Source organism: Ambystoma mexicanum, chromosome 6q (assembly GCF_040938575.1).
Source record: "Ambystoma mexicanum isolate Mex_15411 chromosome 6q, UKY_AmexF1_1, whole genome shotgun sequence".
Lineage (NCBI taxonomy): Eukaryota > Metazoa > Chordata > Amphibia > Caudata > Ambystomatidae > Ambystoma > Ambystoma mexicanum.
The window spans coordinates 63,924,698-63,939,320 of NC_090937.1; the positions used below are offsets into that span (position 1 = coordinate 63,924,698).

The 14,623-nt window shown below is 46.0% G+C and overlaps 1 long non-coding RNA gene across 1 annotated transcript in view; it reads right to left on the reverse strand.

The window, feature by feature from the left end:
• Positions 1-14,623, reverse strand: part of LOC138515776 (uncharacterized) — a 363,183-nt gene that overhangs the window by 320,594 nt on the left and 27,966 nt on the right. Inside the window, exon 2 of the long non-coding RNA XR_011282168.1 lies at positions 5,606-5,638. This is a non-coding gene — a long non-coding RNA (uncharacterized lncRNA). The remainder of the gene's footprint in view (positions 1-5,605; positions 5,639-14,623) is intronic.

Below are 14,623 nucleotides of genomic sequence, written 5' to 3' on the forward strand. Positions count from 1 at the left end.
AAGGAGTTCTGGGGAGGTGCAGCCAGGGACACCCCGGGACAGTATGGCCTGCAGCAAGAGAGGGTTCTCCCCCACCACCAAACCACGTTCCCCACCGGTGCCTGGTCCTGCTTCAGATCCCTCCTGGGCCTGCACCATCTCCTCTCCCTCAACAGCATCAGGTGCGTCATCCTCTGCAAAAACAAGAAAGACAAAAAATGGAAACAGGCATTAGCACCATGGCACGCTATTAGGCCAGACAAGCTACAGTACCAGTACTTGATTTACACATGTCCCACATGACTATAACCCTCCCATGCATGCACTGTCCATGAGTTGGAAGGGGAGGAAAATGTCAGACACTGATGACACCAAGATGGGAGAGCAACACATCAGCTGCATGCTGGCTAGCAGTGCCATCACACATTGGCCTGTGAGTGGCATGTCCAATACACATACATGACACATGCCATCACACAGATGGCATGTACCATGGGCATGTCATATATGTGACAATGGGGCAGAGTGATGCGCAGTAGAACCAGGTGAATTCCTACAATCAGCCTGAATGAACACAGCTAAATACGGAACAATGTGGTAGCAAGATGCCACTTCAAGGGCAACTGGCGCAATGTAGTGCAAAACGCCTACTGTGGCCAGAAGGGATACTGTAATACCCAAATCCCGGGCTGCAGGATGCATTGGATGAAGCACATGGGTGAGACAAAACACTCAGGCACACACACCCTGACCTGGCACTCAACCAGATCCCCTCCCACAAACTACATACACATGGATCACACACACATGCATGTGCACTCACCGGACAATGCCTCGTAATCTGGTAGTTCTCCCACACCTTGGATCTGCTCCTCTGTGACGTAGGTCCCAGCAACATGCTCATGTAGAGTGAGTTCTATGTCCTCTTGTGGAGACCCACCTCCAGTCGCCAGAGTTGCGGCATGACTTGAGGCCAGCTTTTTCTTTGCCCTACGCTTAAGGTCGTTCCAGCACTTGTAGCACTCAACAGCTGTGCGCTTCATAAACCCAAGGGCACTTATGCTGTCCGCGATGGACTGCCAGTGTGCCTGACGTCGAGCAGGTGTAATCCTACACCCTGAAGTGACCAACATTTCGGCGTCATGTTCGGACACATACTGCACAAGTGCATCCAGTTCGGCATCATTGAAACTAGGCTTCCTTGGCGTGCCGGACCGTGTAGCCGTGTCGGGGTCATCAGCCTGTACTGGACGAGCACTCTTCCTCTTTCTTTTTGTGGGTGGTGGGGATCCGGAGTGCCCTACGCCGCTCTGGACACTAGAGGCAGGAGCACCGGTGGACTGTGTAGTAGTAGTGTGTGATGGCATACTGACCACATGACTTTCTGCAGGCATTAGCTGAAGTGTGATGATGGCAGGGGGAACCTCAGTCTGATGTACCGGGACCAACACTGTTCTTGCTGGGGGAGTCAGAGCTGGGGTGGATGGAGCTGCAGCTGCCCCTGCAGCCTCCCCACCCCGCCTACTCGGGGCAGCAGATGACATGGCTGCCCCTGCACCACGTGGCCTGGTGACACTGGCTTGCGCCGCCACCCGTGGCCTAGACTTGGCGACCTGGAAGTCAGCCTGGGAGTCACCCTGTGCTAGGTCAGGTGCCACAACGGGCCGGTCCAACAAGGGCTGAGCAGGGATGGTGTCAGCCACGTTTCCCTCAACCATGGGGGGGGGGTGTGTCCCTGACTGGTCCTCCACACGTGGGGGGCTTGGGGGAGTCTGCAAATCCTGGCCATGTCCCCTACCGCGCCCACCACGCCCACCTCTTGAGGCTCTGCCACCTTTGCCACCCTTACCACTTGCTCGCCTCCCAGCCATGGCACTGATGGAGTTGTGCGCATGGGAGTTGCAGTGGACAATTGTCCTGGGCAATTGGGGGTCAAAGGGGTAGGGTACTAGATGGAATTTGTACCCAAGTGCTCTAGCAAGGCTGTATGTAACCCCTGGGGAAAGATGACGGGTCACGCAACGCACAGGCACCCCTAAAACAGAAAATGACGTGCACACGACCCCTCGTAGACCACGTGGTGGGAAAAGGAACCTGCACTACGCTGTGGCACCCAGAAACACAAAAATGAACGTATGCGTGTCACACGCAGCCTACAATGACCTCTGAAGGGGTACGCTACACACGGGGCTAGCACAGTTGGTAAATGCGTGCGCGGCTCACCGTCTGCCTGGGGAAAGAGCGTGAAAAATACGCGCGTGTGCGCGTTGGCAACACCCCCACCAAAAGAAGAATTGCACACTGTCTGAGGAGACAGGACAAAAGGAGAAGTCAACGCTGTTTGAGGAAACAGGTCGAAGAGAAAATCAGAAAAATACTGACAGAGGTAACAGGGAGTACGAACTAGAAACGCTGTGAAGTAAATCGCGTGTGAACCGACAAGAAGTACAGATTTCACCCACTTGCTCTCCATGGGAAGCACGTACAAGGAAATGACGTACTACACGCACCTTTTAAACCACACCACACGTCCAACGTCACTTCCGCGTATACGCACTGAGGCACTATCCTCCAATCACGCGGGCTGGCACTCGGACATGCAGTTTTTGGTCTTGTAACATCCCCCCGGGTACAGGGACACGCTCGCGCGTGTCACGTCACAGACGCGCCTGCGCTGTCAGGGCCTTTGGTCCAATGGAATCGCGTACACAGGCCAATCGTGTGTGGAACTTCTCGCGCATCCCTGAAATACACACGCCCAGGACAATCGCGTGTGAAAACACCCGCGAGCCCCTGAAATACACGCACCCAGGCCAATCGCGTATGAAACTTCTCGCGCACCCCTGAAATACACGCACACGCTCCCCCAGGCCCGATCGCGTGTGGAACTTCTCGCGCACCCCTGAAATACACGCGCTCAGGACAATCGCGTGTGAAAACACCCGCGAGCCCCTGAAATACACGCACCCAGGCCAATCGCGTGTGAAACTTCTCGCGCACCCCTGAAATACACGCACACGCTCCCCCAGGCCCGATCGCATGTGGAACTTCTCGCGCACCCCTGAAATACACGTGCCCAGGACAATTGCGTGAGAAAACACCCGCGAGCCCCTGAAATACATGCACCCAGGCCAATCGCGTGTGGGACTTCTCGCGCACCCCTGAAATACACGCACATGCTCCCCCAGGCCGGATCGCGTGTGGGACTTCTCGCGCACCCCTGAAATACACGCGCCCAGGACAATCGCATGTGAAAACACCCACGAGCCCCTGAAATACACGCACCCAGGCCAATCGCGTGTGGAACTTCTCGCGCACCCCTGAAATACACGCACACGCTCCCCCAGGCCCGATCGCGTGTGGAACTTCTCGCGCACCCCTGGAATACACGCACACGCTCCCCCAGGCCCGATCGTGTGTGGTACTTCTCACACGTGTAGAACTTTGGCGCACATTTTTTTCCTGCGCAGGGACACTACCGCCTGCTTTCGTGTGGCGGACATGTATGTTTTTTTCCTGCGCAGGGACACTACCGCCTGCTTTCGTGTGGCGGACATGTATGGGCCTGTGCGCGTCTTTGGCCGCGCGCTGTTTTTCCCTATTCGATTCCATGAATACGTGTTGTAGGCGAGCGTGTGGGCGTTCTGCGCCCTTGCCTCCTGTACTTCCCCCGTGACGCCCACATTTTCACGAGTTGTTCCCCATTCTGCGTGTAACGCCCCATGTTACGCCTACTTTTGTTATGTGCGCCGCGCTATGTGCGAATTCGCTGTGGCCTTATCGCACAGCGTTCGATGACCTGTGCGCCAGTGTGCACCAGCGTGCGCCGCGCACTTTTTCAGCGCACATCCCACATTTTGCGCGTGCACGGACTTCCATGAATAGATGTGCGATGTTTTCTGTGCAATAATCACACTTGCACTGCGATAATCGCACTTGCACTGCGATTTTCGCTATTTCACTGCGAATCGCACGTTTTCGCACGTGTGCGCCGTTTTTTCGGCGCACGTTGATTCCATGAATCGGCCTGATTGTGTGTGGAATCTCATATATAACTGCGTTTTTTCACAAAGATTGCAGAATGTTGGGGCCAGCTCTCCCTGCTATAGAGTCTATTCCTATGCTTCGGTCTGAAGCTAGAATGGAGTGCCCGCTCCAGAGCATACCTTCCCTCTCCCCCCTCAATGTGCAGCACACAGGTGTAAGGTAGGGCCTAGCAGAATTACTTTGCTGGCAGATTCTCAGCTGTAGGGGTGAGCAGAAAGGGTCACAACAACACAACACTGTTGTTAGATTGCAAATTGTTTAGATGTCTACCCATTGTAGACATGCAGTCAGGCAGGCAGAGCCTTGCGGCAAGACAAAAGCGCTTCCGTATTTAAAGGCCATGGATGGGTCCAAGGCTGCGCAAGCCTGAAGCAGCTTGAGAGAACTCGCCCACTTCTGTCCCTCCCACCCTCTGTACCTCATGTAGGAGACCTTTTATCTGGTCCTTTGTGCCTGCTATATTTACATAGCTGGTCCACTCGGCTTCACTAAATATTTTTTTTTCCTCTTAGCTTAGTGTTGCCCAAACTGATAATACCCTGAGAAATATTCAATAGCACACTCAACTAATGCACTTACTGTTGACTTAGCAGATACGCCAAGTCTGTGTTCTACAAAACATTTGTATGATTAACAATACCAATAATGAAAACAAGGCGAAGAAATCTGCCTGTATTTTATTTTCTAGCTTTGGCTTGTACGTCTATGAACTTCTGCCTTATTTTACAGGTCAGTAACATCATGTGCACTGTTAAGAACACCCGCTATATGTATGTTTGGCACCATCATGGCCGTCCTGCTTCAAATCCTAGGCTTTCTGGGACAGACCTTTTTGCTTTTAACTGAAAATTCTCTGTCCTGGTCATTTCTTTAAAAGTGCAAATTACATGCAGGGGGCCACAAGCATTAACACATACGTGCTGTTGGGTCCTATGCATGCAATTTCTCAACTTTAAAAAAAAATATAGAGTAAAACAGCCAAAACAGCACCTTTACTACTTGCTTTTATTCTCCATTTTGTAAAAAAAAGCATAACTGGTGCATTCATAGTACACTTTGCAGCCAGCTTTTACAATGGATTCCGAAGGAATCTGGGTGCTTTTTGCAGGTGCTAAAGGCAGATGGATTTTGTAGGAATCTATTAGTTTAACGGTAGCATGAAAATCCATGCTGGCGTTAAACCATGTGCTCTTTGGCGATGGAGCAAAAATAGTAGAGTCAAAACTTTTTTTTCTGCTTCTTACAGAGTGGCCTTTAAGCCTTTGTTTTACACCATGGGTTACTGTTGTATTAATTAATTGTAAATAGTTGGTGTGTATTTGCAATCTGGAGTTGCTGATATTTGAAGCTGGATGATTTCAAGAAAGAAGATCCCCATAAAACGCAGACTATGGAATGGGGGAATTTTTATGTTGGAAGAGAGAAGGGTTGGAGCAGGCACAGGTCTGAATCCCATTTCACCCTTCCAAGGCTGATATATTTGACAATAAGAACAATATTTTACAGAGCTTACTAGGAGAAGGAATCCATTATAAAGTGCTTTATATAAATATAAAAAGTAAGATATCATGCCACTTACCATGTAACCTCCTCCATCTTAGAGCGAAGTTCCCTGTGAAAAGCAACATAAAAACATTAACTTAATAGGTTTTAATCACAAAAATCTTCATAGATATTGTTATGAGAATCATGCTCTTTTTGGGGAATGAATCAATAGTTCACCTGTTTGAAAATGTATTGATAGAAAAGGAATGAAACAAGTGTCATGTAAGGTTAAGGGATATTACCAACTCAATATTTAATGGAACCGGATGAATCAAACCATCACCTCTCAGACATGGTAACATTGCCGTGTGGATACAGGATATATCCAGAGCTAGAAGTGTAACAAAAAAAGTAGGAGCGGAGGTGGCATTGGGAGCAGGCAGAGGTCCAACTAGGTATATTGCTTTTCATGTTATTTTCTTTGTTCACAACCTATTTCAGTTTAGACACAGCTGCTGTGAGGAGGACTTTGAGAAGTTCCCCTTGCAAGTTATAGAAATTCGAGAAAAAAATGGGTGAGCTGTCCATTTAGATTTTTTACCTCTAATCATCCCTCATTTTACTTATACATTATTATACAATAATTCTGCTTTCTTTTATATTTCTCAATTTGTTTCATTGACATTAAACATATATGCTATATGACCCATGCCTGGGGTAAGTATAATCTGGAGCCCCCTAGCCCCATGCATCCATTTCTTAGTGATTTGTGTGCTCCAAAAACCCTCCCTGCTCCAATTCTTTCACCAGTTCCTGGTCGGCGCTTCTCCCCTCCTGCCTCCCTGCCAACTGCCTTTCCGATTGGCCAGAAGGCCTAGTGTTTTGTGAGTGCAGGTGTAACGCCCTTGCCACATAGCTCTGGAGCCATTCTATGTGACCCGTGCCTGGGGTAAGTAACATCCAGAGCTCCAGCCACACGCATCCATTTCTTAGTGATTTTTGTGCCCTTTTAGCACCTTAGCATGCTCGAAACCTCTTCCCCTTTCCAATACTTTGAGAACTTCCTGGTTGTTCCTTCTCTGCCTCCTATCTCCCCACCCACTGCCCTCCAATTGTCCAGAAGACCTAGTGTTTTGTGAGTGAGGGTGTAGCACCCTCGCCATAGCCCCGGAACCACTCTATGTTACCTGTGCCTGGGGTAAGTATCATCTGGAACTCCCACCTTCACGTATCCATTTCTTAGTGATCTGTGTGCCCTTTTAATGCCTTAGCACACTCTAAACCTCCTCCCTGCTCAAATCCTTTCCCCACTTGCTGGTCGGCCCTTTTCCTATCCTCCCTCCCTGTCCATTGCCCTCTGATTGGATAGAAGGGCCTTATAAGATACACACTTTTAGGCATCCCCTGCCCAGGCAGCCAGTAAGCTAAGGGCCCCAAGGCAAAGGGCAGCTCCCATGTATGCAGCTCCAGTCCATTTGCCTGTTTTTCGCCTGTGAAGCCTGCCACAGTCAACCAGCAGCAATAGATTAGGTAAGTGTGGTGTGGGTGGGAAGTACAGCCATTACTATACTCCAGTTAATCCCTACCACTCTTATTACCTACTAGAACACTAGTTTTATTCAGCCATATCTCGCATTTACCCCAATTGTGTTAGTCAGTGATATTGCCCATTTAGCCCACCTGTGTTAGTCAGCCATAGCCTGCCCAGTTGTGTTAGCGAGCCAAATCTTACATTTAGCACATCTGGTTTAGTGAGCCTTATCTTGCATTTAGCTCATTTGTATTAGTGAGCCATATGTCGCATTCAGCTCATTTGTATTAGTGAGCCATATGCTGCATTTAGCCCATCTGTGTTCCGGAGCCAACTCCGGCATTTAGCTCATTTCTGCCAGTGAGCCAAATTTAGCATTTAGCACATCTGCCTTAGCGAGCAATCTCGCATTTAGCCCATTTGTATTAGTGAGCCATATGTTGCATTTGGCCAATTTGTATTAGTGAGCCATATGTTGCATTTAGCCCATCTGTGTTAGTGAGCCATATCTCGCATTTAGCCCATTTATTTCAGTGAGCCAAATCTTGCATTTAGCCCATCTGTCTCAGTGAGCCATAAATTGCATTTGGTCCATCTGTGTTGGTGAGCCGTGTCTTGCGTTTAGCCCATTTGTGTTGGTGAGCAACATCTGGCATTTGGCCCATTTCTGTCAGTGAGCCAGATACTGCTTTTGACCCATCTGTGTTAGGGAGCAGTGTCTCGCATTTGGCCCATTTGTGCTGGTGGGTCTTATGTGACATGTTTGTCAAAAATGGGCATTTCCCTATATTTTTGTTTTTGGGGGACTGATTTCAAGTCGGGAAAATGGGATAAATAGTGAATAAGGTAAGGAAATTGGTTACCACTCCCTAACACTGGTTACCCCTCCCTAACACTCCCTAACACTATCACAATTATTGTAATAGTCCTCGCCTATCTCAGTGGTTAGTCAATACCAACATAATAAACCAGGAGATCATTTATGTCAAAAGATTCATTCTTTAATTAATGCCATTGTTTAAAAACAGACTGTTTTAAAACAATTCACTGATACTTCAGTGACTTTGACAAGTATCCAGTATTCCGTTTCTGACAGATAAGTTCAGACAGCTTATTTCAATCGTTTTTTATCAGGGACGGAAGAAGAGTGACCCAGAAATGCACAGGTCACACAAATGACCTATGTGGACATTTCACAGAGAGAAATATACAATAGATATGGGACAAAGGCTTTGTTGTTACGTCCTCTTGGAAAAAACAGGGGACTAGGTACAAATGTATGTTATAGTCAATTTGTCGACATGTGTTTCAGCCTTCTAAATGAGATTTGCTTTTTCCTAGCGTTCTTAAACAGCTGCTTCTAAGGCCTTCTTCAGGACAGTAACTTTTTTTCAAAAAAGGGACACAATCTAGGGTAACCCAACAGTTGGCAGCAACTCTTAATGGTAGTGCCGGACGTGTCTAAGGATTGCGTTTCACTGCTACTCTCTGTTCAGCAGGGGATTTGAGGAAAACACATTTTCTCTAAATGCTGCCTGCGCTTCTCGGAGGCTCCCACTCTCCTTCTGGTGCATCAATTCAAATGCACATTTTCATAATGTGCGTATAATTTCTTTTACTGGGTTCGCACAGGCATCTGATGTCAAATTTGTCATCAAAATGCCCTCACCAAACATTGCTTGTTACAATCTGGAAAGTGCCCATATGTGTAATAAGGCAGGTCCCTCAAAAGCCAACTTTCAGGGTCCTTAGAATTCCTTGACATTACAGGCATTATACGCTGACCAGATCCCAATTGCGGCACAGACAACAGATGAAAGTATACCTGAGCATATGGAAGCTATGGATGGTGCTAAAATGGACACCTCTGACACCTCTCAGATTCAGGTGTTGTCAAATAGCACAGCAGACTACCTGCAATTTGTGCCTGTTTTCAGGCAGCACCCGCTTTGAGGTGCAGCATTGATTTTTAGTTTGGGCTATTAGGTGTCACTGTGACAACAATAATCTGAAACAAATGCATTGGAGTACAGGTATGGAGGAACCGGGACGGACTCAGGACCAAAAGAGGCACTGCCTGGAATGATATATGAGGAGAGACACAGAGTCTGTAGGTGTTGTTTAGCTATGTGCCCACCCATTGCCTGCCCATGGCCATGCTAATACCTTTGTAGATTCCCACCCATTCCTGCCTCTGCTGCCCAAAACACCTCCTTAGGGGAACTCTTTGAGCTCTCTTTATTCAAGCACTTCCATCAGACTCTACATTCAAAGTGACTGCCAGTGTTTGTTCAAAGCAGTCTTTGGAGAGTTATTGTCATAATTGTAGTTGTAGAAACACTCTGTCTTACCAGGCCTGCTTTCAGCCACTCGATCCATAAGCAGTCTGCGTGTCCACTGAAATCCTGTGCCTATATATAAAAAGGGTGATGTAGACAATCCAGACAATCATAGGCCCATCTTTCTTCCCAATGCCTTGTCTAAGATTTTTGTGAGTTTGCTCGTAGAGCAGTTAAAGGAATGGTTTGGTCAAAAAATGTTATTGTCCCTACGGGTTGGCCATGTGTTTTTAAGCCTATGGACCTTACACGAGTTTTCGTCCATTAAACGTACGCGAAAACAGGCACCAGGGCGCTGCCATTTTGTGATAATCCTTTCACTTGCCCCATCGACCTGGCTCACCTGCTTTTGCGGCACTAAATCATATCCCCCGCCCCTGAGCGTGACATTATCAAAACATTCATATTCCCCGCCTCTCTCCGTGACGTTACTGTGCTGCGTAGGCAAACGCACCCAGTCGTCTTCTACGCGACTTCACACAGAACCCGGAAACCAACACAGATCAACTCACAACACAGCGCGCCACAATTTGGAATATGAAACTGTACTTTAAAATCAAATAGCAACACGGTACATTTGGTAAAGTACATTTATTTGACATTAAATGTTTATGGAATATTCAGCAATCGGAATGTGATTTTTTTTCTTTTCTCTCTATCCGCAAATGCTGTTCCATTTTATCGTGAGTCACGCGCTGTTCCTTTATGGTACACAGGGGGTTGGTTTTCGTTAAAAGAAGCACTTTGTTCGCACGGTGAACCGCAAGGCTGTTCCATCAACTAGGCACGTAAGGGCATATGGGCCCTTGGCGATAGTCCCATAAGATCGTCAAAGTGGTGCAGTTGTTTATGAGAAGCTACAGCTGACGGTTGAAAAAACCATCTGCCGGGGTCTGAAACTGGTGGCAGTTGCAGTAGGGTAGGATATACCTGTTTTAAAAACATAAAAATTATAAATAGTCTCGCCAGCCGATCTTTATTACTATTATTCATTTTATTTATTACGGCCGATCAGAAACTATTTGCTTGCAACGATAGTTCAATGGAGAATGTTCGGCTCTAAAATCAATGCGAAAACTAACGAAATAAATTGACGTTAACACACAATGAGAAACGACTTTTTGTATACATGCGTGTGGAATGTGGACCTGCATGCCCATGTGCCCGGTACAAAGACGATCCCACAAACGTTTTACTTGCTCTTCATTCATTCATTCATTCATTCATTCATTCATCCATTCATTGATTCTTCATTCCGGTATAATAGCGTCTATATAGTTACTTACATTATATTCGCAATTTCCATTGTGTCTCTGCGTAATGCAGTCCGTAAATCCCACTGTGCTCGTGACAACTATTTTTCGTATACTGAACTAACATGAAACTCAATCTAGTTTCCGAATTTTCTGCCTTATCGTCTCTTACGTTATTGCCCACCTCCTTCAAATGAAGTCCTTTCGGCATGGTCCCTGTCTCTCAAGGTAAAAAACAATAGAACCTTATACTGCCAGTGCGAGTTGTGGGCCTCTTGAGGCCGTGAGCTGAAAATCAAAGCCGCTGACCTTCACTCGAAATGAGCATACATTCTTACTTTGCAACATCGCGTCTGTGAGAACTTGAATTTTCGAATCCATCTATGTACTGGGCCTCAATGTGCAAATGCGAACTGGCTTCTCTCCCATCTGCAACGGCTCGCTTGGCGCGTTCAAAGGCCCCAATTTTGTCCTCGTTGTCCGCGAGCTTTGCAGCCCTAGAGAACCATAACTATGGGGCTATTGACTTTTTGGGGGAAGGTCAGGGAAAGTATAAAGTACCCGAGGAGTTGAGTTGAAAGTGAGATTTATTGTTTGTTTGTTTTATTATTTGCAATACGCAAGCCTCCCCTCGGTTAACAGTGCGCAGCATTTACATGAGATTGTGAAACTTAGTTACTTCAACAAAAATATATACATACATATATTGACAAGGTCAGCGATATGAGGTGAATAGAGAGAGAAGTCAAAGATGACACCCAGGTTGTTCGCCACCCAGGATGGTGAAGGTAGGGGTGAGGGTTTGCATACTTTGTATGTACACTGTACAATAACATTTTTTTACAAAAATACTATCAGATTATAATGATTTAAACCGGGATTTGTACTTCTCAACAAGTTCTTCTTTAGGTGGACATGGCACAGTGGCAATGTTTGGTGGCAATGCATCAGTGCTCTGCATAGAAATGCTCAAAATTCCATATCTATGCTTCTCGAGTACAGCAACAATAAGGCCTTTAATAAAGTCGAACTCCATTTCCTCATAGACTGGTTTGATCACCCATTGCTTACTTCTTTTTGCAAAGGCTGTAGTGTAGCGAAGCATCCCTACATTTCCTGTAGTTCTAGATTGTTCACTGCACACATTCTCGTTACGGGGGCCAAGACCGCAAGTAGAGTCCTATATTTCATGCCCTGCATGCTGAAATGCAAGCGCTTTGGCCTGTAGTTTATGCACATATTGTGGAACACTTCCAAACCTCCTGTGTGACAGAATTCTGTCAGCCCTCTCAAATCTCTTGATAGAGTGTTATTGAAAACAATCTTCTCAATGGCTTTGTGTGTGGATGAAGATGGAACCAACCACTTCTTCTTCCGTGCCTCCTCTGGGGACAAAGGGCCAGGTTCACATTGGTGGAAATGTAGGTTTTCTGGCCAGCGGTGAACGTTGGTACAGTGGTGCATCAGTGACCACCATTTTTCAAGTAGGATTTCCACTGACCCTTCACAAGTTTTGGAGCTCCACCAAAGATGGTTGCTGATAGACTGGGAGCACTGTGAAATACTTTCCAAACCTTTTTTTTCCCTGCAGCCGAGATTTTCTTATTGATTGATTTAGCAAGATGCCATACATCAAATTGATGTTTAATATGTGGGAACTGCTCCCTCATTGTCTTGGCAATTGAAATGTGTCTGTCTGTGGCTATGAGTTCGATGTGCATTCCCCTCGATTGTAGATATTCCACTGATTTTATAAATCCTAGTTTCTCCATGGCCACTGAGGATTTACATTGGGACACCTGCACGACCACCGAACTCACAATTTTCTTACTATCCATGTCCTGAAAGTGGTAGGTGCAGTACTTGGCAGAAAATCCAGTGCTGTCGCACTGTCCATGAATGTACTTGCTAGAGACAATTGTTCAATTTTCCAAGCATCACTAATGGCTGTAAATAGATAATCATGTTGGAATTTGTAGTACTGCATTTTAGAAATTAAATGGAGTCTCACAAACTGAAAGAAAGATTCTAACTTTCTAAAACTGGAGCCACTAAAAAGTGATGCAGCTGCACACAGTAGATTGCCTGCTGGCAGTTTCCCCAGCATCGGTTGTGCAGACCATGAGAACGTATGATTTAATCTACAGGCGGCATGTATTGTGACGTTACTGCCTTGTTTTTGACGAGTCACATGAATCAATGGCTTCCGACATACTTTCCCTCTGACGGAATGCCCACATTTCAGCATACTTATAATATCCATCAAACAACTGTCGAATACTATGTATTTGCCCTCTTTCATTAGACTGTCATCCGGCATCACACTTGTTTTGGACTGCATCGTTGAGGACATATCAGCAGCATTGAAAGAAATATTGCTGATATCAGGTTCTGATGCGTAGGTGAATGCTGCTGCTGGTTCATTCTCTGTCATTTCAACATCTGTTACTTCAACATTGATGGGAGAACACAACAATGTCGACAGCTTTTTTGGTGGCAATTTTTTGGCGGGCGTAGATTGTGTGAATTGATCTACGACTACTTCAGAGCTATCTTCAATACATTCAGTATCATCTTCTTGTGGTGTTGCAGTCGCACTGTAGCAATGGTCCTTTACAACTTTACTGGATTCTCCGGACACATTCATTTCATGTTCTGGCCATTGGACATGAGCATCTCTAGTCTCAACACGCGGCGTCTGAATTAATAGTTCCTCCATAGTGTAAATGGTCTGGCAAGCAACATCTCTCATTCACTTCACTGTCTGTGTATGTATAGTTTGTACACCCACGGGTAATTAGAGGACAGATTGGAAAAGGGATGTTCAGTTTTAACACAAGATAAAGTATAGTACAATTGACTGGAAAAAAAACATAAAATAGTTGCCAGCACAAAAATGTTTCTAAAGTTATGAACTGATTGTAACTAACCTTATTTTTGTTTTTATTTGCAATTTTTTTGACTCAACCTTCAACATCTGCACGCTGTAGCTCCGATTCGTTTCCACATCTCCTCCCTTCCTGTTGCACTGCAACGACTATATTTTCTGTATCCGCATAGACAGCACGGAATGAGGCTCCATCGACTCCCTGAAACATAGTACTTTCATTACTATGTATCACAATATTAGCATAAAACACACGTGAGGACGAACACACAGGTACATCTCAATAGCTAAACACGATTTAAACATTGTGTAGAACAATCAAACGACAAGTGTTCGAGCTCTGATGACCTAGTTTGATGGAACTGTCAGTATCCATACCTCTGGCTCTGCATGGACTGCCATGAATGATTGTATTGGAGAGGATGCATCAGCAACTCCCTGAAACACAGTACTTGCGTTAGTATGGTTTTCAATATTGTAAACATACACACACTTGGGGTCCACGTCACAGGTACATATAAAGAGATAACCACAAATTATGCTTTGTCTAAAAGAATCAAGGAATATTTAAATATGATCAGATTTATTCGACTTATTTCTCGGATTTCTTTACATCTGCATCATCTAAATGGGATGTTGTGATTGTAGTGGAAGCTCCATCGTCTCCCTGAAACACAGTACTTGCGTTAATTGGGAAGAAAGCATAGCAAATGGAATCACGTTATATGATCACGCTCAATGGAGCTGTCAGTATCCATACCTCGTGCTGCTGAAGAATATCTAGAGATGTTGTAAATGTAGTGCGCACTTCCGAAAACTGTTGCGCTGATTCGTATCCGCATGGTCCCGCTTCCACTTCCCCTGGAATTACTTGAATGTCAGGCTCCGCATCAAGTGCGGGGGTTGACGCTTCAACAAATGCCTGAAACATAGTATTTGCATTAGTAAGGATTACAATATTGAAAACATAACACACACTTGGGGTCGACAGCACAGGTACATATCAATGGCTAACCACGAATGAAACATGGTATAGAACAAACGACAAGTGTTCCAGTCCTGATGATCACGGTCGATGGAGCTGTCAGTATCCATACCTCAT